We start from the raw sequence: 26,109 nt of genomic DNA, 5'->3' as shown, positions 1-26,109 counted from the left end.
GTGTGCCTGGCCGCAACCGAGGTCCGCACTTTATAGAGCAGGTCCGCAAAGGCCGTGAATTGCGGCACTGTCTTGAGTCTTGAGTTCTATGGGCGAGTGTGGCAGGACACGGGCGTCTGCGGTATCTATGTTGCCGATCAGCAACTAGTGCTGCTGATCAGCAACTTACAGACCGTACAATCAATACGGTCTTGTAAGACCAGCCTAAGGGTCCATTCACACGGAGAAAAATGGTGAGGAATTTGGTGTGGAATTTCAGCGCTGAAATTCTGCTAGCAGAAGAAGGAACCCATTAAAGTCAATGGAAGGCTTTTTTTTCAGCGCTGAAATTCCACACCAAAGTCCTCACCATTTTCCTCTGTGTGAATGGACCCTAACAATGACAGGTAGTATAGGAGACTTATAAAGTTGGTTAGTCCTCAGTTTGTGTTTTTAAAACATTTCCTGCCCATGGACAATTTTTTTTTATCTAAAACCAGACAGCCCCTTTAAATACACCCTCATATCATTGGATGAATTTGCTGTTAGTTTGGTGCCAAGAAATTTCAGCAAATATGGGGCATGGCGAAAGTTACTGGATGCCGTTTTTCTGGCTTGTGTATCTGTCTCAAGGATTCTTCACTTTCACCCCAGATATCTATAAACTTGGGTTAAAGCGGTCTGATATTCGGGTATATGCTATCTCTGCCATGGGAGACAGATTCCGGTTGAATTATGCCGTGGGGTATATTTACAAAGCTGAAAGCATCACATTCGATGTTCAGGAGGATTCTGCCTGATAATTCCCGCTGACGTGAAAAATATGGCCTTTTTTAGTTTTAAAACAATGGACCCCTTCATAGTCCATGTGGTGTGTTGGGCACCATATGTAATTGCTATTTTAGTAGTCCGGAGAGCTGAAGCTAATGTGAACGTAATGTAAGAATGTCTATAAGGCGCTTTTAGTAACGCCATTTCCTGAGCACTTATTCAGGAGGCCTAGTACATAAATAGTGTGCCATATGCTAACTATGGTTCCTCGGGGCCTGATGGACTTTGGGGCGTCATGACGGCGACGCCTCGAGACATACCAGTGCCATGTTCATGATGTGGTTGGGCCTTTGGTCCTGTCATGGCAGGGCTGCTGTGTTTCATACTCGTGTGGCTCAGTGTCTGCATTGCTCTCTACATCTTATCCGGTGACTTCCGTGTAGATTCAGTGAGGAGAACATGGTTTACTCTGTCGTCAGGTCACTATTATATAGCAATCTGACAGCGGCATAAACTTACAGTGCTGAGCATATGTTTCATGCCATGCGAAGATTGTTGTTTGGCTTGTACATGAAATATTTGTCAATTTTGTGTGAGCTACAGGATGAAGTGTGAAGTTATTTTTGGTGTTTGGCGCTAAATCATGAAACTGGAGAAAAGAAGGTGCCGCTTCCTGAATTATTTACATGCGGCCGTCTTGTTGTTTGCTATCCATTCTTTGCTACAACACCATTTTGAGGTTATATATAGAAAAACTTACGTGCAAATTTTAATCCTTATTGTTATACTTATACAGTCTGCCTTTCTGTCTGTACTATACTCCAGAGCTGCATTCGCAATTCTGCTTGTTACCTTTGTTACCCTCCACAGAGTCTGAATACAGGTGCTTTAACTAGAAATACTTCTTAAATATGGATATATGCTTTACTAAAAATTGTATGTTGGGTATTTTTAATAAATTTGCTAGGTATATTGGACTTTCCGAAAGGGGCGGCTGCATCCTAATAGTCTGATTAGAAGCTGATAGCACACATGGTATATGTTCAATTTTCAGCAATTTGTTTCCCTCAGTCCTGAAATGCAGAGCTTGACATCAAGAGGTCCTTGTAAGGTTCCTTTTCTGTTAAGAGTCTCCTTTAAGGACGTCTCATCTACTATGCATAAGTTTAATTAAATGAATATCCGCTCTCATCGGTTCTAGTGGTATAATTGAAAGGTTGGGTAAACTGACCTCCAAAAAGCAGGCTATAAATAAGTTAGTGACCATCTGTTCCCACTGCAATCTGGAAGACACTTTTAAAGGGAATGTATCCAATATATAAATATATATATTATAGTTTATAAAAGTTGTATTTTATTTTCTGTGCAAGATTGTGGTGGGGCCAGAGCTGAAGTTCTAACCTCATTTAGAATGATGCTTTACATCAGCAACATGGACAATAAGCAGCAACAATCTAGAGATGTTCTAGGCGTGCTTTGTGACGTGTGCATGGACAGGGAGGAGACGTGACCGTGCCCTGATACTGTATTATCTGTATTATGTGTCTGATCTCTTCCTGAGATGAAAGGAGTGATCTCTACAGAACAGGAAATGTTGGGCTATTATTAGACTTGATGGTCAGCGTGAAAACTACAGGAGTTACAGATATTGCATATGGTGCTTTCACTCCCATACAAGACCATTTTTTCCCTGCTAGTTAGCTCATCTCAAAGAGGCTTCACTGTATAAAAATTTGTCAGTGGATTTGCCAGATTTAGTTTCCAAGCCTTGCCATATTATGTAAGAGCACAAGTTCTTTTGCCCAGACTTATGTATACAGTAGGATTTTTTTTCCCTTTGCAGCTCCTATTTCTCTTTAGCATATACGTTTCTTCTACCATCAGCTTTGCTATATATATGGCTGGCAGCACAGATCTTGGCATACATAACAACTTTTTGTTGGTAAAAATTGTCCCTTTAATCTTTGCTCCTGAGACTCTTCACTACCCACTACTCACTTAACGGCACAAACTTTCCATAAACATCGCCCCCCTTTCATGCCAGGACAAAAGAAATTTGCCAGGATTATGTCTCAAAAATTTGGTGCTGTGAGGCCTTATTTACACGATCATGAAAAACTGACTTATGATAGACGTTTTTGATTTGCCTGTTCACATGGCTGTTTTTCACAGTTATTAACATAACTAACGTGCTCCATCTTTTCCCGATAACATGAACCCAACAGAACTCAATGGATCTGTTTTTATTGACTTTCGTTACAAGGTTGTTGTATTACTGTACGATACACATTGTATCTACTGAAACCCTTCCATAGCTGTGGTGCACCCATCCGCCATATTGGCAAGATAATGACCCATGTTGCTGACCAATAGTGGAGCCATAGATGGATGGATAGATAGATAGGAAATATATATAGCTACTACCAAGAAGTAAATAAGTCTTTAGATGTGCCATTATTTAGGCTTCCATGTTTTTGCAGTCGGGTGTGGATCAACGTAACCTCAAGAGATTATGGTGATCACTTTGGCATAGGAAGATTAGGATAATATCGGCTCCCGAATCTTGTTAACGTAAATCCTTTCCAAGTCACCTCCTGGCTGTCATCTGTATCCAGCAAGTGTGAAGTATAGAGTCTAGCTGGGGATCATGTCTTTCTGACATCTCCATGACAGTAAATTTTTCTACCATTACCTTAATTGTGAAATATTGCCAAATTATTAAAAAAGCAAAAAGTGAAATCTATTAATTCAGTACTTTATATCAGGGGTGTTAGTTCCTTGTATTCACAGGAACACAAATTAAGAACTTCTATTTTTTTTTTTCTTAAAGTCCTCGGCTAAATCCATTAGAATATAGAATTAAAGGGACTCTATCAACAAAATCATGCTGATAGAGCCCCACATATGCGTGAATAGCCTTTAAAAAGGCTATTCAGGCACCGCTAAAGTTATATTAAACTACCCCCTGTTTTAAAATAAAACCCTAAAAAAGAATATGTGAAACTTATCTATCATGCGCAGTGGGCAGGCATTCAGGGTCTGACGTCATCTTCAGACACACCTCCTCTTCCAGCGATGTCCTCGGGTCCTGTCTTCCTCCAGCGAACTGCCATTGATAAAAAATGGCGTGGATGCATACGCAGTAGCATGTTACTACTGCGCATGCACCTGCACATTTTTTATCAATGCCAGTTCACGAGCTCCGGAGGAAGATGGGACCCAAAGACATCACTGGAAGAGGAGGTATGGCTGAAGATGACGTCGGACCCTGAATCCCCGCTTAATTTTGCTGATAGAACCCCTTTAAGCTTTTCTTGGTCGTCTGTGCTTCAGTATAATTTAGTAATTTGTGGTGTGGGGGCCAATGGGAATGGTTCCTAGTAATAGTCGCAACGACATTATGCTCTGTGGTCAGGGGACTAGGTCAGTGTAGGTGACAGCTGGTCTAGTATGTTATGAAGAATGTCTGGTCCATACTGTTATACTTCAGAGGGGGTTTTCAAGAATAGGTGATAAGTGTCCGATTACTCAGGGTCTGGAATGTGGAAACCCTCTGCCTATATGAGAATGGGAGTCGTTGTATGTATATGCTGTGGTGTTGCTCATGTATGACCACTACAAAGGAGATGGTCGTGTACAGCTCTCTAAGTGTATGTTTCTGTGGATAGGGGATGAGGAGTAAAATCCCTTTAGGCTAAGGTCCCACGTAGTGAGCCGCAGCAAAAATGCATCATGATTTTTTTTCCCGCAGCGCTTTTCAGAGAAAGTCTGCATAGTTTTCCTCTGCAGACTGACTTAATGTCCCTATTATACCGATACAGAAATTGCCAGCATTTCCGTAAGTATAATTGACATTCTGTAATTTACAAAAACGCAGTGGCTTTTGAAATCGCAGCATTTCTGGTGTGGATATTTTTCAACAATGTGAGGATGAGGTTAGCAAGAATCCCTTCCGCTTTGCAGATCGTGTAAAACACACAGTTTTTGGAGTTTTTTTTTTTTTTTTTTTGCAAAGTGGGGCCTTGGCCTTAAAGTAAAGCTCTACCATGGAGCCTTGTGAAAGAATATATTACGAAGGATGGGTTCACATCTGCGCCCCGGTCTCCGCTTTCAGTTTCCGTCTTCTGCCGACAGGGCACGGAAAACAGGCAGACCAAGTCCACCTGTGAGTGTTTTTTGGTCTCTGCGGCGAATCCGTTTTTTTTTTAAAAAAAAAAAAAAAAAAAAACGGACACAAAGTCCTGCATGTCCGACTTTGTGTCCAGTTAAAAAAAAACAACTTTCACTGCGGAGACCAAAAAACGCTCACAGGCGGACACTTTACAAACCCATTCAGATGAATGGGTTTGAAAAATGACTGCAGGTTTCTGTCTCCTGTCCAGTTTCTTGGGCAGAAGACAGAAACTGAAAGCAGAGACCGGGGCGCAGGTGTGAACCCGCCCGTATTTGTATGAATTGTATGGCTGTGACATGCAAGGCTTTGGCCTTTTTTACCGCGCTGCACGTCAGACAGTATACATGTATAGCCTATGGGTCCAGGATTATTGTAGGATTTACGGCAAAGAAAAGTTATAGAAAAGACATGACCTGAAACCTATGATATAATTGCTTAGTCTGTGCCCATTTTCTTTGCTTCCTCCTATAGGTGTAGCTAATGCCATATGTTGAGAAGTGCCAATACATAAAGGACCCTCTTGCACAGCATATACAGGACTATAGTACTTATGGCAAAGTTTCCACTCCTATTAAAGCTGAAATCTATTATAAGTCAGAGCAGTGTGTGATGTGGATAGACTGTGCACAATAGAGGCTGATTATTCTGGAGTTCCCGCTGTTGCCTCCCACACCCTTTAAGGAAATCTACAGCTTAAGTACACATTGATTTACCATGAATAAGTCGTTTCTTTCCTGAACATGCCAGGAGCATCTAGACACTTGTATTTCTCCAGTATTTCTCCACTGTAACAACTTTAGTTGTCTGTTGTATATAAAGGTTCTTCAGTGTAAATATTAAAGAACCTATGAGGAACAAAACAAAATCATCTTGGGTAACAGATCGAAGTCATTTCAGAATCTTTACTGTGCCGTATAATTTATACAATAAAAAATTCATTACTGACACGTAGAACTCTCCTGCACATGTCCAATTTACTAAATACTTGTATTTTATGTAATAATTCTAGAACTTTTTATTTTATTTTTTTAATATATTGCATTGTGACATCCCTCTGTTATTCTTCCTGGAAATGGTATAAATCTATTATTGTCTGGTTTAAGTATCGACCGTGTTAGACTGTAGGGACACGTTATTGGCCTGAAAAATGGTTGTCAAATATTCATAGGTTTCCAGATGGACCAAAGCAGAACACCACTATGAAACATTATTTTAAAAAAATTCAAAAATTTTATTTTATTCATAATTTATTTATTAAAAACTGACACGATTCTCTTTAAAGGGAGTTTCTCACCAGAGCCCAGCATATTAACCCAATCCTAGCTGGGTAGGTTAGGGTCAAATGGTGTTTTCCTTTTGTGAATCGTTGCCGAAGTATCGCTGTTTCTGTTGATATGCAGATGAGCTCTTTGGCGCAATGAGGGTGTTCTCCTTCCCCAAACTGTTAAGCCACATAGCCCTTATTGCTCTGAAGATCTCATTTGCATGTCAACAAAAACGGCAGTATCTCGACAATAGAAGCTGGAGGATGGGGCTGTTGGATTTTAGTATGCCTGATCCTTTTGTTCTCAGAATAGCTGCTGTCGGAGAGGTATCTGAAAGCTATTTCTCCCCATTCAGAGAATTGGAAAATCTGAGCTTTACATGTGTTTGGGGTCATGAGGAATAGCTGTCAGCCAAAAAAAGTGCTTGCTATGTATAGTGTATGGTCACCCTTATGTGAGTAGTTCTATTGAATGTGGGATTTCTCTTAATATCTGCTTTTCTGTCCCTACTATTTTGGACTTTATTCAGAATTTTTACAGAATATTATTTCCTCATACATTGACTCTCCAGGATATGCACAGGAGTTTTCTGTAAGAACGATGGGCGTCTTACACTAATCTTTATTTACTTTCTCCTCCCTGCTTGCAATGCACAAGTAGCTGACATTTCAGGTTTAGTAAGTCGCAGTTTGTGTCTTACAAATAAACTTTAATTCCGGTTATGTAAGTGCTCGGGCTCCACTCTCTGCACTTGGGTATACAGGATAAAATCACTGCAAGATTACACTAACTACTATACATGTATAGGGAAAAATTACTGCAACTATTATACATGTATAGGGGAAAAAATCACAGTAACTAGTATCCATGTACTGATGTGTATAGTGTATAATCACAGTAACTAGTATTTGGGTATCATGTATAGGGTAAAATTACAGTGACTAGTATACAGGTATCATGTATAGAGTAAAATTACAGTAACTAGTATGCAGGTATCATGTATAGGGAGAAATCACAGTAACTAGTGTACATGTAGCAGGGTTGTATAGGGGAAAATGACTATGCTACATCTGTATATACTGTGTTAAACTATGGAACGGATACAGGTTCTACATTGTTTTGGTAGAATGATATGTGTGTGGACATTGTATGAGGTATGGTACTCGAGAGGCCTGGAAAGTAAAAATTATTGTAAGTTTTGGGTGTTGGATTTTTGGACATGTGATGTTGAACCAGAGATTTATAATTCCTAATTAGGAAGGAATTTTCCCCTATTTCAATATGGCACACACAACATCCGTATCATATCATCCAATCAGGAATTCTTGGGCCCTCTTTAGGCCTCGTTCACACGGGGCACGGGACCACGTATTTTGGTCCTGATTCTGATGCGGGCCTATGAATGGGTCTAGCCCGGAGGGTGCTGTCGCAAGGTGGACGCCGGGGCTGACTCGGCCGCGGAATCCACCTGAAGAAAGGGCAGTTTGCTTCTTTTTTCCGTGAGCCAGAACATGGAAAAAAGGAAGCTAGCAGTCTACATAGACCTCTATTGTGAGGGGGCGGATTCTGAGCTGTGTCAGAATCTGCCCCCTCTTGCCCAGTGTGAATGAGCCCTTACACACAGGATGCGACCGCTCTGCCAACAGCTGTCAGGTCATTGCTGCAGCCAGGGATTGAGTCTAAGGCTATGTTCACATCTGCGCTGGAGTCTACATGGAGGACTTTTTTTTTTCTCCACAGCTTTGGAACGGTCATAGTCAATGAGATCCGCTGGTGTCCATTTTCTGGTCTTCAGTCATTCAGATAATCTCTTACTTGAACTACAGTGGTTGTCTCTTTTATACCCCTACGCACACTATAGTGGATGTTATCCTGATCCTTCACTCCTGTAGATCCTTTACCCAGTACATAGTGCTATACTTCGGTTCAGCAGTGAATACAGTCACGTTTGAGACGCTGTACTGTGGAGATCTCTTAATCTTGTTGGAGACTCTCCAAGCCAGGCTGTGTAAAGCATCCCCATAATACCTCTGAAATGTCTTCATTCTGAATAAGGTATAAAAAGAAATGGGAGCTTTGCAATAATTTTGAAATTATATAAAAAAAGGATCATTTTACAAGAGAAAAAAATGAAAAATATTACTGGGAGAAGGTTAATGGTTAAGAACAGAAACTTTACATTTAGTGTAGAAAATCCAAGCTGAAAGGTTGGCTTCTTGTCTCGCACCTATTTTATCACTACATGGTGTTCAGGTTTTCTAAATGAAATGTCTTTGCCGTAAATCTTGGTTATAAAGCGCTGATCTCCTCTTTAGAAGGCCAAGTGAACCTCTCAAACCATGGATGACGGGAAGCGTTGGCTGCCTCGGCTATTAGCCTTTCATAGTGCCACGTTTGTTATCTCCTATGTATTGACGACGAGACTAGCAGTTTTTTAAAGGAATTTTCTCATTAGACAATCTCTTTAATCTCAGACCCAACAGAAGAATTTTCCTGGAGCAAATTATTATTGGTTATTAATTTTCCTTGCTGAGGCTGCTACAAGGGAAAGTAGTATTACATATAGACCACTTCAAGGGGACCTTTATGTCCTTTAAGATGGGGTATGTTATGTACAGTTATAAAGCTGACGGTGTACAGAATAGATAGGCACTGCTGTGGAGAAGGACGTTCCTGACACTGTCAGAAACACCCTTCTGACTGTAAAGAGCTACGGTACCGGCACCGCTAGCTCTTTACACCGGGCACAGATCGGGAAAGCCGACAGTGTGCTGAATTCAGCGCACTGTTGGCTTTCCAGCAGTATATAGAACTGCCCGTGCCCAAATCGGTGAAAGGTCCTCTTTAACTTCAGGCAAAACCAAAATAAAAACCTAACTAAACAGAACGGATAAGGATAACCTAACTATACATGTGGCATACTTACAGCCCCATGAACAAAACAGGAGCAATATAGTCTCACCGGACTCAGGGTTACAGGACAGACCCATACACCTCCTTTCACCTCATGGAACTGCCATTAACTGCAGGCACTGCAGCTTTTTATGGTTTGGTAATGAGCTAAGGATCTACACCTGGACTGTCTCATATATACACACACACATTTTGTGTACGTATGTAGCAAAGGTTAACATGACTCATAATGCATTAACAGCGCTGCACAGAGTGTTAATTCTCTCAATAGGTTTTCAATGTCTTTTGTTGCCGTTTCAGATAGGATATAACAGCACAGAAAGTGTTCATGCTGCAGAAAGTCATGTTACACAGTGCTACATATGTGTGTTTGATATCTGAGTTTTGTGATTTTTGCAGGATGCAAATAGTAAAATGCAGCCCACAGTTATGGCCATTGTGATACCTTTCCCGACAGCTTTATCTCTTTGTGTAAAGGACATCGTGCAATGCATTTTCTAGGTCTTGACTTTACTCTTGCATCTTGTGGGTTTCAGTGGTTTCCCTCTGACTTCATTTTTAGTACAGGGATCAGTCATGCAGTTTCACATTTCAGTAGGATTCTTGCTTTTTTCGCTGCAGTCTATTAAAAAACACATGGGTCATCTATTTCTGATGTAAACCCCCAGTGTTAGAAAATACATAACCTTTGCAGAGCAGATCATAGAAGGAGATGACCCGCTGAGTTTGCTTTTGTCACAGGGTTGGCAGGAATATCCTAACAATTATGTAAATTTCATGTTGTTACGTACAGTATAGGCATGTGAAAGCAATAAAACTATTGATGCCTGTTGTGCCCCCTAAACAGTCCGCCATATTTAGGGGCAGCGCCATATTTCTGATTTCTACAGTATGGTGAATTTCACCCCATACACTTGAGATACAAGAGGGATTTTGCATGATTTGAATGACTCTGTTGTATATAGAGGTCTCCTGACTCTTTTCCCATTGGGAAGGATAGGAATTTGGGAATGTGGAATTGAAATAGATTCCTTTGTTTTCAGGGAAGCTATAGGGCCTGGCGTCTTCTAATTCCCCTTTCCCTATTCAGAAAACATGCATCCTTGGCCAAGTTGAGCGTGTGTTTGTATAGGAAATTCTTTTAGTACTAGCTGACTGATATAGAAATCCAAAGAGTAGACGGATGGCACGTCTTCACTTTTTAGTTTTTTCTTAATTTGCATTTTGTTCTTTTTACTGTATGAACTCAATAGACAGGGTAACGTGTAATAGTAAGTGCTTGGTAGTAGGTTGTTAACTCTTTGGGGTCACTGGTTGAAAAGATAACAGAAAATTGTCATGTAGTCGTCTTGTAGTCTTTCAGCAAGATGAAAAAAAAAAAATTGATGAAAGTTGAGACCAATAGTTTGTCCCACTCCTAGATCCTTTCTCTACAAATCCTCACAAAACCTCCATCATGTATGCTCACCATTTCATCATTTTCAGAATTTCTGAGAACAAACAAACTCCTTGCAGATGTTGTCAAGGGAAGGATTAGAACCCAGGACTTCAGCACTGCAAGACTGCAGTGGTAATCACTGACCCACTGTGCTGCCCAGTTTTCAGAATTTCTCTCGTGCTTCACCCGTATTCTAGAATTTGTTACCTATAACACATCAGACTCTCCCTTAACATCAACATTTTGAAAAAAAAAAACCCTAACAAAACGAAAACACTTATGTAGAGACGCCCTGACTGTTACTCAGTTCATGTTTTTTTGTTTTGTTTGTTTCATTTTATGTACTCGTACCCTTCTTTCACACGTATAGCACCCTGGAATTAATGGCACATTTGATATCCATAATAATAGTAATGTATGTACTGCTATGTATACACCTTTTAATAAGAGATGGTGGGCGATGTAGAGTCTAATGTTAAGCGTTTGGTTGTTCTCCTGAAACTAAACTGTGTAATAGCAATAGTTTTTTTTTATAACTAATGTATATTGTGAAAATATATATGTATAATTTTGAATGATATACTGCATTATGTACTGAAAAAAATAACAAATATTAATAATGAATTATATACTGCATTCCCCATTTAGTTACCTGCATAACCAGGCTGTACATCTAGACCAATACAATTTGACCATATGGTGGTTTGTGTATATACCATGATATTTTATACACCGTTCTGTCATCGTAAGGCTTGTGATGTGTAACATCCAGATACGGTCACCTGTACAGGAATTGCCATACGTAAATCTGACATGTATATTTGGGACAGAAATCCAAGGTTGATTTGGTCTTCTGAGGGGTGGGGGGTTGAGAGTTGGGCTCATGGGGTTAATGTGGTGGGGGGGCCCCGGCGGGGGTTTGTGTGTGTTGAACCAGAGGGGGCCATTGTCGCGCGCTGCAGAGGGGGGGCTGGCTGGTGGGGCACGGGCAGGTGTGGCGGTGGCGGGTGCGCCCAGGCAGAAGAAGGGCGCCGGAGCGCGTGCGGGGGGGGGGGGGGAGGTGGGGAAAGAGGCCAGCAGGAGGGTGGGGCCAGGGCCGTGCTGGAGGTGGGTCGCGCAGGGGGTGAGGGGGCAGCGTACTAAGTCACGGGTAATGCTAGTCAAGTCTTAAGACATTGGTGCAGACTAATTAAGACTGGCGTTTTGTATGCCAGTCTTAATAAAGGGCTCAACAGGCACGAGGGGCAAAGCACACCTGATCTAGAGGCTCCACCCTCTTTATATATTGGGCACACACTGGAGATCTACACCAGTCAGGAATTGCTGTATATTTCCTGTATTAGCCATGCCATGAGTTATATTGAATATGTCGGGCCCAGGTGTCCCCTGCCTCGCTTGTGCCAAATGTGCGCCGCGTTCTCACACCTCAACACCAGAAAACTGTCCTAGATGTGTTGAAAAATTCCCTCCACTATGTTCTCCCTCCAGAGCCCTGAATGTTACTTTGCAGCCATTCATGTAGCTCTTGATACCGTAATCGCCTTTATATTTCCTCGGCGCTATAAGTACTTAAGGCAATTATTCTGTACATCCAGATCTGTATTAATAATGTAAAGTTCTCTATCACATGTCGACATCTTGTATGGCGTTGTCATGAAATCCATTTTAATGCTTGAAGTGATCTTGCCTTTGTTTCTTGTCGAGTACCTGACTGATTCTGACTGGCAGGTGATTAATTGATAGCAGCCGCCTCTGTAGACTTGCAGATAAGCAGCCTATTAAAGACACAAGGCCCCATTTCCACGTTTGCTCAATATAATTGTATGTTTTGTTTTGTCTTTACTAATGATTTCACTTTCTCCTATACAATAGATCTGCTTTCATCTCTATGGCTTTGATGTTAAGTGTATATACATTATGTACTTCATATAATGTAAATCTGAGGGATTTTCTTGTCAGCTTTTGCTACAATAATTGTCAGTATCCAGTGTCTGCAAGTGATCTGTGTATAAACTTGTGTTATGTTTGACATATGAAGGGTTCTGCCTGTTTTTATGCATTGACTGCATTCATATGGCAAAATAATATACATTAAAATCCGTTATTATTGTGCTTGATGGCTGGTTAAAAAAAAAATAAAAAATCATTCCAGATTTAGTCCGGGTTCACATGGAATTTGAGGCTGCAATAGTTTACTCTCCAAATTCCGTTCCAGTGTATTCCGCGGTAGAAAGCCAGAGCAGAGCTTCAGTCTTGGCTACGGCTTGTTTGCCGATTAGCCTCAGACACAATGGAGTATTACACACGTGTCGTGGATTCTGCAGCTGAATCTAGTATATATACAGTAGGTGTGTAGGCAAATTTGCAAGCACATGCTGAGAATTGTAGTTCTATTAATGATCTGTTTTATAATAAGCTTTATGGTTTTCCCATTTACACCTGACCGGCCAGCTCTCGGCTCAAATATGATTAGTCTTCAGGGAATAGATCAGACCAGTGACAGTGATGCGTGAGTCAGATGTCATGGGGACGGGGTATTTTCAGGAATCAGCCTTGTAAAGCAGCTTAAAGTTTTAGGACACCGGCACTGCACTATATCCCCCATTACCTCACCAGTGCTAGAAATAAGGCTCTAGAGCAGCAGAGTTCTTGTAAAGGTCGGCCTCTCTGCGGCGTGCGCTGTTCAGTCTGCACACGTTTTTCTGTGATTTAGATGAACCATGCACTTCGCAGCCAAGGTACAGAACACACCTTACCTATCTGTAAATATCACTGCAGGTCAGGTGGTAAAGTCAATAGCAAATTCACCTCCGCCAAGTAGAACAAAAGTAACTGCGTGCCACAAGTGCCAAAGTCCAGGCTGCTCTCTACTGCTGGTTCACACTAATGGGTTGCTCCGAGCGGGAGGATTGATATGATGTTGAGCTCATGTGTTGTAACTGTATAAAGTGATCCTGAATTATACATGGATATGGGAGAAACACTTTACGTTATTTAGCAAAGTCATGGCAGTAAACCCAGCTGTGTAACAATGTAAAGTGCATCTAATACGTGAGGGGCAACTAAGTGGTGGTATTTATGGAATACCTGCCAATGGAGGGTTTCCACTAGTGTGCTTGGGAATAATGATACATTCTGTTGATATGGTGGCCATACACCTTAGATAGCTGTTAGATGGTCCAACCAACAACTATCCATTCCAACTTCCCAACAAACACCAAGCATTCATGTGTTCTAAATTGGTAGATGGGAGTAAGCTGGCCATACCCATTAGCTGACTCTCCTCAGAAGTCTGGAAAGAAGTACTAGGCCCTATGCCGAGTTCTCGAGAAGTTATTTCACCACTAGATGAGACTAACTTCTCTTCTAATGGCTTACAAAAGGATTAGGTGTGTGGAAAACGTTCAGACCTTCTTTCCTCTGTCATCTGTCAACAGAAGCAAGTTTGGACACCACCATATGCATTATATGGGTGACTAATCCTTACAGAGTCAGTGGGTTATGCAGAAGCTGTCCAATCTGTCTGCAAGGGGGTGTTCACACTACCATTGTTAATGTCCGTTGCAGTCTTCTGTCATAGGATAACAGCAACTCACATTAAACTATTGCAGAGAATTGTCACAGACTAATTGTGTCCGTTCCCATAGCATCCATCATGATGTTTACATTAGAGTCAATATCCCGCCATGTTTTTTAACCTTTAGAACAGAAGATAATCAAGGATGCAGGACTTCCTAAGACGAAAGATAGCAACAGACATTAACATCGGTGGAGTGAACATCTCCGAAGGTGTAGAATGCTGACTGCTTGAAAAGTGCGGCATCTAATCTGGCCTTGCCCCTCTTCTCCACCTTGTCTCTTGTCCTAACCTACTGTTACTGGTTCTCTAATCCAGTATAGACTTTCCACCTCTCTAAGATCGGGGAAGGGGGTGAGAGTAGTATTGTACCATACTCATGAACCTGAATCCTTTCTTTGGTAGTGGTTGTGTTGTCTATGACTAGTACCGTATTTTTCGGACTATAAGACGCACTTTTTTTCCCCCAAATTTCAGAGGAAAATGAGGGTGCGTCTTATAGTCTGAATGTGGGTGGAGGAGTGGGTTTGCAGCATGGCCACGCTACTGCCACCGCTGGTTTTCTTCAGCGGCAGTAGCGCGGCAATCTGCAGGCCCCGGCAGCTAAGACACTCCCCGGCATCCGCCGGTCTATTACAGCAGATGCCGGGGACTGTCTTAGCTGCCGGGGCCTGCAGATTGCCGCGCTACTGCCGCTGAAGAAAACCAGCGGTGGCAGTAGCGCGGCCATGCTGCAAACCCACTCCTCCACCGCGGGTCCCGGCAGTCAGTTAGCCACCACCCCCCCCCACCCCCCCACCCCCCGGCCCCATACCTTTAGTGATGCAGGCCGGCTCCTGCACGGCGAGGCCGCAGGAGCCGACCTGTTCCGATGACAGCCGGGAGCCTAATGAAGGCTCCCAGGCCTGTCATAGATATATATTACTATCGCGGCTGGTCTATGACCCTCCGCGATAGTAATGTATAGAATCTCCCATAGACGGCAATACACTTGTATTGCCGTCTATGGGACTTGCAATCAAATGATTGCAGGTTCAAGCCCCCTAGGCGGGGGATATTAAAATAGTAAAAAAAAAAAAAAAACACTTAAAAAAAATATAATAAAAAATAAAATAAATAAAAGTTCACCTCCTTTCCCTAGAATACATATAAAAGTATAACATTACTGTGAAACATATACATTAGGTATCCCTGTGTCTGAAAATGCCCGGTCTACACCTGGCCCCACAAAAAAAACGCCCTATACATCCCCGTACAGCTGCAGGGTCACCTGTCAATGTGGCCTTGCAGCTGTTCCAAAACTACAACTCCCATATATTAAATATTTTACCATTTTTTGCCTGAAAATTTTTTTTTCCCTATTTTTCTCCTCTAAAACCTGGGTGCGTCTTATAGTCCGAAAAATACGGTAATTTTTTACTCTCATCTGTTCATGGCCATGTATGGTCTCCTTCTAAAGTTATGTAGTTGACCCCTTAATACTGAATTAAATTGGGACCGTGAAATTCTTTGCTGAGAACATTTTGGCCAAATAATTCTTGTTTTGGACATTTCCGTTTAAAGGGATCTTATAAGGCTCAATGTATTGGCAACACAAATATAGAAAACAATGTCGTATTTACATCTCCTATGTAGGAGAAACACTAAGTAACTTATACAGTAGCTCCGTCTTTTAACTACTTGTTATACAAGGCCATCTCCTAATGATTAACCTCATCACTACCAAGACCGGTAATGCCAAAATATAGTTAACGTGTACAGTAGCATGTAACTAGGTATGACTGGGAGTACAATGCGGACAGGGATAGTAAGGTATATTGGATTGGATCATATTTATTTTATTGTAGTTTATATTACACGGCTGTATTTACGTCTATGGATCTCTTCTGGCGTCAGCTTCTTGTTGGTTTATTCATAGACTTCCTTACTAGACACAAATGTAGGGAATTTAGGATCAGGAACAAAAACGGTGCTTCTGAAATGATGGCGAGGACGTTGACTGGCGGTATGGTAACCGTACTTGTGTCTACTTTGCTTTCTCACTTGATTATTTTTGTGTATTTTTTGATATGACCCTTTTTTAGTGGTACCAGTTAAAAGAATCTTTTTTTGTCCTTATTGTGACTAGAAACAAACTTTTCAGACTTTAAGAAGTAGTTTTTACCTTGAAATGCTTCCACCCACACACTACCTGGTCATCCAAGGATACGGAATTGTGTAAGGGAAAAGAACAATGTGCAAGTGAAACATTTCTAATTACAATATATCTATATACTCTTCTATGTCTCTATAGGACTGAGCCAAGGACAGCTAGCTAGCTTATGGCCCCCTAGGCACAAGCAGCTTATTTTTTCCATTTTCTTATTTTTTAAGAAGCCCACTTTTATGTGATACCTTTGTTATATTATTGCGTGGCATTGCTTCTAGTATTTTAATTCAACATTGTCTTGTTACATTGATATATCAATTTCATGCGCCCTATATTTCTCCATAAATTGGCCATAGACGCTTGTCCTGACCACCAAATGTCCATTTTAGCAATGGATGTGGCTGCCAGCACAGGAAGCATCAAGTGGTAATTCAGCCAAAACCTACGATGAACAGTTTAATGTGGCTGACCAATAACCACATAAACACATAAAGATTGTGGTGACCGGCCAACAGGAATACGAAAAAGGGAAATGTATTTTCGGTTATGAGTTGTTTCAGTCCAGTAATGCAACAATATGAGCCCAAGTTAGTTTCTACAACATCTAGACCTCTGGGTGGGCTTTAAAAAATTATAAAAAAAATAAAAATAAAAAATGAAAAAAGCCACAAACCATAATCTAGTATCCTATGGTAATAAGTAATATTGTGCATTTGGGCTTTGTTCACATGTGTGTTGGTTGTTTTACTTGTCCTACTCCATTTAAGAAGCAGGACAACAAAAATAAGTTCCAGATCCCTGATATTGGATACCAGTGATGCCTGATCTGTGTCCATCATGGTTGACAGAATTTTACCAAAATAGGGCAAAATGACAAAACCTCCAACACTGATGTGAGCAAAGACTAAGACAAATTGTAGTCAGAAATTAAAGGACTTGTCTGGGATTTTTTTTAAATATTTTTATGACTTGGGATAGGCCATAAATATTGGATCAGTGGTCAGCCAGCCCTTCAAGGGTCATCCATTCGAGGCTGCATCAGATCCCTGTATTATATAGTGTGAAGAGCCAGAAGCTGATAAGCTCTGTGTACTGTATAGTAGCCCAGGATATCCGCTTACTGTGGACCTGTGTAGCTTTACACGATGGCCGTTTCGATGAATGGCTATCCATGAAATACCTGGATGGTATCTGCCAGAACGACAAATGCTCTTACAGAATTGCTTGGGTTCACAGAGGAAGGGTCCTATATTATCTTTACACTCTAATTGGACATATAGGCGGAGTCGTCTTCATACAATAATTATCTGAAATATTAAATAATAAACATATAGGCTAGATACTTCTCACTGAACTGCCTGGCAGCTAAGCAAGTAATCCAGAGATGACACAATCGGCGGCTTTATGGCGTGCAGAGGGTCCGCTCCTTTACAGAAGTCACTTGAGAAGCCAAAAGCAGGAATAAGACCAGATACAATACCTACATCTTTTCTTTAGTAATGCGCTCTAAATTAACCCTTGCTGTCCTGTTTTATTTTCAGTTTGATCACCTCTGGGGGCATTTTAGTGAACAACCCTGTATTAGGGGGCGTTCACACTACCGTCGGTGTCCGACATGTAGTGTCCGCTCCTAGTGTCCGCTCAAAATCTGTCACGGACACTAGGAGCGGACACTAGATGTGTCCGTGACACCTGTCATTCACTTGAATGGGCATCGGGTGCGTTCTTTTGCACTCCGTGCCCGTCCTTTCCTGTCCGCAAGAGAAGATGTCCGACTTCTCAAGCGGACAGAAGAACCCTGCATCTTCTCTTGCGGACAGGAAAGGACGGGCACGGAGTGCAAAAGAACGCACCCGATGCCCATTCAAGTGAATGACAGGTGTCACGGACACATCTAGTGTCCGCTCCTAGTGTCCGTGACAGATTTTGAGCGGACACTAGGAGCGGACACTACATGTCGGACACCGACGGTAGTGTGAACGCTCCCTTAGCGAATTGCTATATAATGTATTTCCTGATCTGCAGTAAAATCTTTACATATATGGAAGTATGCTTTAGGCTATATTCACACTGAGTAACGCTGGCGTTTTATGTGATTATTTTTGCACATAGCGCCGCGTTAACGCGGCGCTATTTTGCAGTGGCGTTGCCCGGCGTTAACGTGGTGTATACACGGCGTTAACGCGGTGCTATGTGCAAAAATAAGCACAAAAAACGCCAGCGTTACTCAGTGTGAATACAGCCTTAAACTGTCCCTGTCTTCTGACCATGCTGTGTGTCTAGCTTTGGAGAAATGTGTGATGTCATAGGGCTTCTCCTTAGGTGACCTGTTGAACAGGCGCTCTATTGTGGGACAGGATGGAGAATGAGTTTTATTATTTACATAAAACGGATCTGTTTAAGGAGCAAACATTGTGACCTCCATCAGACAGCCCAGATGATGACGCTGCTTCTTCCTTCCAAGATCTGCTTGATGATAAAATTCATGGCTCTTACTATACTTGAAAAGGAAACTGCCAGGTCCAAAATTCCTCCCAAACCAAGAATAGTGCAACGGACCTGCCTGTAATGGCCATGGGCAATTTACCAGGTATTGTTTTATATCGTTTCCTTACTCTGGCCCAATTGTATAGAAACTTTGAAACCTTGTTCAAGCCTGGCTTCACTTGAGCAGGTTTTGCCCATGAAATAAGGACCAGATGTCTGCCATACTTCCCAACCCATACTCTGAGCCACAACCTGGACTCCCAGCATCACAGTGATCTATGATGCTAGGAGTTCTCACTTCCCCGTGGCTCTGTCTCGCTCCATACTGTACTTATGTACAGTACAGGTGGGAGTAGGGCCACCTAGCATGATGGATCACTATAAGGTTGGGAGTTTGGGTTTGGTCGAGAAAACATGACGAGCAATGTGGTCCATATGTCATGGACTATTCCCATCTGTGTGAAGATAGACTTAGGGTCCATTCACACGGAGGAAAGTGGCGCTGATTCTGCCACGATAACTCGCGGCAGAATCCGCGCTGATAAAAAAGACTCCATTGACTTCAATGGGTTCCATTTTCCGCACGGAACACATTGAAATAAATGGTTTAAAAAGCCTCCCATTGATTTCAATGAGGTCCTCGCGGAAGACGGAACCCATTGAACTCAATGGGAGTTTTTGTATCAGCGCGGATTCTGCCGTGAGTTATCGTGGCAGAATCAGCGCCACTTTCCTCCGTGTGAGCGGACTCTTAGTTTTCTCCAGCACATATGCTAAGTGTATGCATGGGGTTCATTTCTATAAAAGTGTATTGCATAGTGTTTTGGGGGTTTTTTTGTTTGCTTTTTTAGGAGACTGTGTTGGGAGTCTTTGGCCAACGCATCCCAATATTTTCCTATACAGTACATGGTTCGGAGGCACACATTGATAGACTGGGCAATATTTCCAACATATACAGCACATTCAATAGAAGGCTCTATCGTGATGTGAACAGAACCCTAAGGCTCACAAATTGGTTTTATTCATGTGTGTTTAGTATGGAGGATTCCTACACATAGCAGCATCCTAGAATGAAGTCTGTACCTTTGACAGCACTAAGTAGAATGAGATCAGTCAGCCAAGACAGTGAAAACAATTCAGTATGAAAATCTACAACTTGGCGGTAAACATCTATTCAACACCTGTCTGGATTAATAAGTAGACGCTGCTGATCAGGATAGAAGGATCACGTCTGGAGCCAGGAGGACGCTTCATTCAGTGCGTCCTGAGCTGTCTCTCGCTCTATTATGCTGTTCCAGTCACTTATTAATGACAGGCAGGCTTAACCTGAAGGCGAACCATCCTCCGGGTTCAGACTTTTAATTTGCCACATAGAAGTTAAACACGATCCGTCGTGCAATTTTTATTTTCTTAACACTGCTAATTTTTTTTACTATATTTGTGATGTTTTTAGTTTTTTCATACGATGCAAATTATGAGCTGCATGGGGCCTACAGATGATAGTATTGGTGAGCAATACAGATCTGTAAGGCTATAGGCACACATTGCAGCAAACACAACTGCCAGACCCAACCCACAATGGCCGTACAAATTTTGAAGTGAAATAATGTTGTCGATGACCACTGCATGTGGCAAGGTTTGGGCCATGTGCGATTACCCCAAGTGTGACCATACCATTAACATACCCTTATTTTCTCCATACTATGATATACGAGGCAACCAAATTCCCTGTTTCTCTTGACACTGAAGGGGGAGAAGTTAGCTACTTCCTAAGTAAATAAGGTATAATGCAGTCTACCAGTCCCCATCGCACTACCTGTGAACACTGGAGAGGTGAGAGAAGGCAGAGCGACCAGAGGGCCAAGTGGTGTCTCCGATCATGGGACCAAGCCCGGAACGCCTAGATCAAGCTTCAGAATTTCTGGGGAGGAAAAAAGTCAAATTAAACTCCGTGGACAACCTTTTATAATAAGTTTTAGCCCATTTGATTTATATCATGTCAATATATAAAAGTGAGCAATATCCAAAGTATTGAAGGGAAAGGGGGGCCATGTTTTGTCACTTTACACCGAAATCTCAAAGTGCCACCCGTAATATAAAGTCCATGCACTGCTTTATACAGTCCTATGAAAAAGTTTGGGCACCCCTATTAATCTTAATCATTTTTAGTTCTAAATATTTTGGTATTTGCAACAGCCATTTCAGTTTGATATATCTAATAACTGATGGACACAGTAATATTTCAGGATTGAAATGAGGTTTATTGTACTAACAGAAAATGCGCAATATGCATTAAACCAAAATTTGACCGGTGCAAAAGTATGGGCACCTCAACAGAAAAGTGACATTAATATTTAGTAGATCCTCCTTTTGCAAAGATAACAGCCTCTAGTCGCTTCCTGTAGCTTTTAATCAGTTCCTGGATCCTGGATAAAGGTATTTTGGACAAACAATTCAAGTTCAGTTAAGTTAGATGGTCGCCGAGCATGGACAGCCCGCTTCAAATCATCCCACAGATGTTCAATGATATTCAGGTCTGGGGACTGGGATGGCCATTCCAGAACATTGTAATTGTTCCTCTGCATGAATGCCTGAGGATTTGGAGCGGTGTTTTGGATCATTGTCTTGCTGAAATATCCATCCCCAGCGTAACTTCAACTTCGTCACTGATTCTTGAACATTATTCTCAAGAATCTGCTGATACTGAGTGGAATCCATGCGACCCTCAACTTTAACAAGATTCCCGATGCCGGCATTGGCCACACAGCCCCAAAGCATGATGGAACCTCCACCAAATTTTACAGTGGGTAGCATGTGTTTTTCTTGGAATGCTGTTTCTTTTTGGACGCCATGCATAACGCCTTTTTTTTATAACCAAACAACTCAATTTTTGTTTCCAAAATGAAGCTGCCTTGTCCAAATGTGCTTTTTCATACCTCAGGCAACTCTATTTGTGGCGTACGTGCAGAAACGGCTTCTTTCTCATCACTCTCCCATACAGCTTCTCCTTGTGCAAAGTGCGCTGTATAGTTGACCGATGCACAGTGACACCATCTGCAGCAAGATGATGCTGCAGCTCTTTGGAGGTGGTCTGTGGATTGTCCTTGGCTGTTCTCTCCATTCTTCTTCTCTGCCTTTCTGATATTTTTCTTGGCCTGCCACTTCTGGGCTTAACAAGAACTGTCCCTGTGGTCTTCCATTTCCTTACTATGTTACTCACAGTGGAAACTGACAGGTTAAATCTCTGAGACAACGTTTTGTATCCTTCCCCTGAACAACTATGTTGAACAATCTTTGTTTTCAGATCATTTGAGAGCGGGCTGTCCATGTTCGGCGACCATCAAACTTAACTGAACTTGAATTGTTTTGTAGAAAGAAATGGTCCAAAATACCTTCATCCAGGATCCAGGAACTGATTAAAAGCTACAGGATGCGACTAGAGGCTGTTATCTTTGCAAAAGGAGGATCTACTAAGTATTAATGTCACTTTTCTGTTGAGGTGCCCATATTTTTGCACCGGTCAAATTTTGGTTTAATGCATATTGCGCATTTTCTGTTAGTACAATAAACCTCATTTCAATCCTGAAATATTACTGTGTCCATCAGTTATTAGATATATCAAACTGAAATGGCTGTTGCAAACACCAAAATATTTAGAACTAAAAATGATTAAGATTAATAGGGGTGCCCAAACTTTTTCATAGGCCTGTATAAAACTGCATGTAAATTTATTCTTATATGGTCATCTGGTATCTTAAATACTCTGGTACATGTGTACCGTTTATTTGCTACATCATGTTTCTTGGAGAGCTCCTTGACAGTGCCTTATCTTGTATATGACAGCTATAGTGTCAGATCACTTACATATATCGATTCACCAGCTGGCACAGGCGGGATGCAGAGCCGCCAAAAAAAAAGCTGATAGTTTACATTGCCATTTCTGTGTATGTAATATATTAAGATCTTGCCTACCAAGCACTTGTATACTTTAGTTTCCGTGTTTTAGATGAAAATGCATTTGGAAGATCTTGAGCCTTTATAGTTACTTGCTTTTGGCAAGAAGAAATGTTTACCGTAATCATTCTGTCAGTAAAGTGAACGGGTCGGTACTACTGGGAGGACGTCGGCCATTTGTAATGAACTTTTTTAACTATTTCTTAGAAGAGAGGAAATTTTTACACCTACAGATTAAATACATTTTTTAAGGGATTGTTTGGTTTAGACACAACATTTGGAGGATTCACTACGGAAGAAATAAGCCCCAAATCAAAGGCAGTTCTCTCACATAATGCTACGCTAGAAAGGGATTGTTCAGATCAGAAATATCTCATTATTGACTAGCTGTAAAAAGGGAAACTTTTCACGTTCCTTCCGGTTTCCCTTCTGAGCCTACAGCCAATTTTTTTGGCCGCCTTCACCAACTCTTTGCTTCCTACAATAGATGCCGATCCACGGTCAGAATTTTTTTCTGTAGTCCTCACCATTCCTGAGAAATGAGTGCTATTAATTTCAGCACCCAATATGCTAATTAGGCTTCTATCAGATGGGCGGTACCAAACTGATGCAGACAAATCAGGACCTCCCACCTGACAGTCACATTAGCATATCAGATACTGAAGCCAAAAGCACCGATTTCTCAGGAATGGTCTGGTCTAGAGAAAAAAAATCTAGCTGTCCGGAATTGGTAACTATTGAAAGGTGCAATGAGTCGAAGATGTTGGTGAAATGTCCTCTTTAAATTTTCAGGGTACTTTTTCGGATCTCTGGATACCGTAAGTTTAACTTCCTCTGAATTCTTGTTACATTTGAGCTCTTCCTTCCTTTTTTTTAATTATTGATTAAAAATGGGATCGCTTCCCAGATCAAGGAAGAAAGAAAACATTCCCATAGTTTCCTTAACGTTTTTTTTTTTTTTTTTCGTTTTGCGCTGGGATCTCTTCCCATTTTTGATTAAGGAAGACAGACACTTTGGAAGGTGCATCTCTCGAATGAGGGGGAAGACTGAATATATATAGATTGGATTTGTGTTGAATGATGGAAGACATGGTACAGATTGGTCCCAGAGAGCCGATCTCGATATGCACAATACTGTCCTGGTCTCTGTAAAGACAGAGAATAAACAGCACTGTCTAGAAGACGCCGTCCAAATGCGAGCAAACCTTCTGCCATTTTAATTATGTTTTGAGAAAAAAGTTAGATGCAAAACGCTGTTGTATTCATTTCTGTCTGCAATACATTCATTTCTATTTATAGAGGACTTGTCACCAATCCTGACATGTGATGTGTGCTATAGTAAATTTTCATGTAACGCCGTGCTGTTTCTTATTCTTCCTTGGAATGTAGGAATACATTGACAATTGGTATTCCCAGTTCGGAGGCGGAGGTGGTACCAAATGTCTATACCAGCCAATGCTACTGGAGTGAGACTGTCTGTCTGGTAACACCCCCTTATCCATTTGTATTAAAAAAAATTCTCAGAATAATAGAGGAATGGAACAAAACAGAGTTTTAAGAAAACTTGCTCCAGAATTTACAAAGACGGACAAGTGTGGAAAGTTAAGGTGGAGCGAATTTGGGTGCTGGTTCTGGTCGCATGACCTGTTAACCCCTGGGATGGTCACTTAAATAACTCCGGAGGACTTAGCCTTTATGGACTACCTGGAGAACCCCTCTAAAGGGGGTTATCTTACGAAAGACACTTATCCCCCTATTCTAATAGAGACCTCCACCAATTGGAGTTTCTAGTCTTCTCTATATAAATGGAGCAGCTGAGTGCTATTACTCGGTAGAGTCCTCCTTATAAGGTCTAGAACAATCTTTACAATGTCTCATTTTGACAGGATTTGGTAATTAAGTTCTTCTGATCTGATAATCGATGTCCTAGTCATAGAGACAATCATTGTGAAACCACCTAGGCCGCTTGTGTCCTCATCTACGGCGGTCACTCTCCCACTACCGTATCATATTCATAGATCTATCTAGTCACTGCTGTTGTACCAAGTGATCTGAAGGTTAATGCGATGTTTATTTCAGCCCCCACAATCTACCCATCCTCCTCCATAGGTTTATTTTAGAGCATTGCAAAACCCGGCACTGTGCATCACTCGCATGCTGCGGCTTAATATGACTTTGAGACACATCGAGACTCGTGTGAAGTACTATACCTTAGGGGCAGGCTGGCTGCCATGGCAACACTTTGCGTTTTTAATTTTGTGAAATGAGGCTACACATGACTGACAGAAGTCTGTTTCTTCAGTATCGATTAAGCCTTGTTACGCCTGCCTATCTGAAGCCCGTCGTGCCCCTCCACCGGCGTCTGCAGATACACAAATTGAAAAAGAGAATTACAGACTATAATATCAGTCAGAATTAATGCAAAACTTGCATGGGGCGAGTCGCACAAGTCAAGTCCAATTATTTGGGAAAAAAATATACCTATACTTTTTTTTTTTTTTTTTTTTTTTTCCTGCAAAAATATTTTACCCAGTGTAGTTGGACACACGTACAGCTATCTGACCATTGGGACATTTCATTCCTAGTTTATTCTTGAGTCACTTAAGAAACACACATAGCTTCTGCAATTTTCTTTTAGGGCTTGTTCACATCTGCACCCGCGGTCTCCGATATGCAGGTTTCCGTTTCCTTCACTAAACTGGTTAGGAAATGGAAACCTGCAGTCATTTTTCAAACCTATCCCATTGAATGGGTCTGAAAAGTGTCTGGCCATGAGCGCCGGTGAGCGTTTTGTGTTCTCTGCAGCAAAACCGTTTTTTTTTTTTTGTTTTTTTAACCGGACACAAAGTCAGACATGCAGTACTTTGTGTCCGGTTAAAATAAACTGTTTCGTTGCGGAGAGCATAAAACGCTCACTAGCGCTCACGGCCGGACACTGTCTGACAGGTTTCCATCTTCTGTCTGCAGAAGACGGAAACCTGAGAACGGAGACCGAGACGCATGTGTGAACCCAGCGTAACGTACCATATTCTAGTCACTTATTAACCACCAATTTTTGTTTTTACTCTTCTTTTTAAAGTGTTGTGTGTTTTTTTTGGGGGGGGGGGGTTTTTAACAAATCCTGCCAAAGAAGGGTCCTTCTACTTTGCCAGATTCTCTATCCATCGATCATCTGCAAATTGATCTTTTTTTTTTTTTTCTTTTTTTTTTTTTCACCCCACAACTTCCAGCCTGGGATTTTTTTATTTGCCAAACTTTGGGTTTTTGGGCTAATTCAAGGTCACTTGGTCATAGCCAGCACCTGGCATCCTTCTCCCTAGTCATAGACCATTGAACACAAAGAGGAGGGAATCAGATGCTGGCTGGGGTACCAATACTGTGCTCCAGTGTCAGAACCAGATC

General features: G+C 41.6%; 1 protein-coding gene across 4 annotated transcripts in view; it reads left to right on the top strand.

The window, feature by feature from the left end:
* Positions 1 to 26,109, top strand: part of SSBP2 (single stranded DNA binding protein 2) — a 146,592-nt gene that overhangs the window by 64,655 nt on the left and 55,828 nt on the right. The gene's annotated exons all lie outside the window — the stretch shown is intronic.

The sequence above is a fragment of the Leptodactylus fuscus genome, chromosome 1, assembly GCF_031893055.1.
Source record: "Leptodactylus fuscus isolate aLepFus1 chromosome 1, aLepFus1.hap2, whole genome shotgun sequence".
Taxonomy (NCBI): domain Eukaryota; kingdom Metazoa; phylum Chordata; class Amphibia; order Anura; family Leptodactylidae; genus Leptodactylus; species Leptodactylus fuscus.
This window is presented reverse-complemented; position numbering and strand designations above follow the sequence as displayed.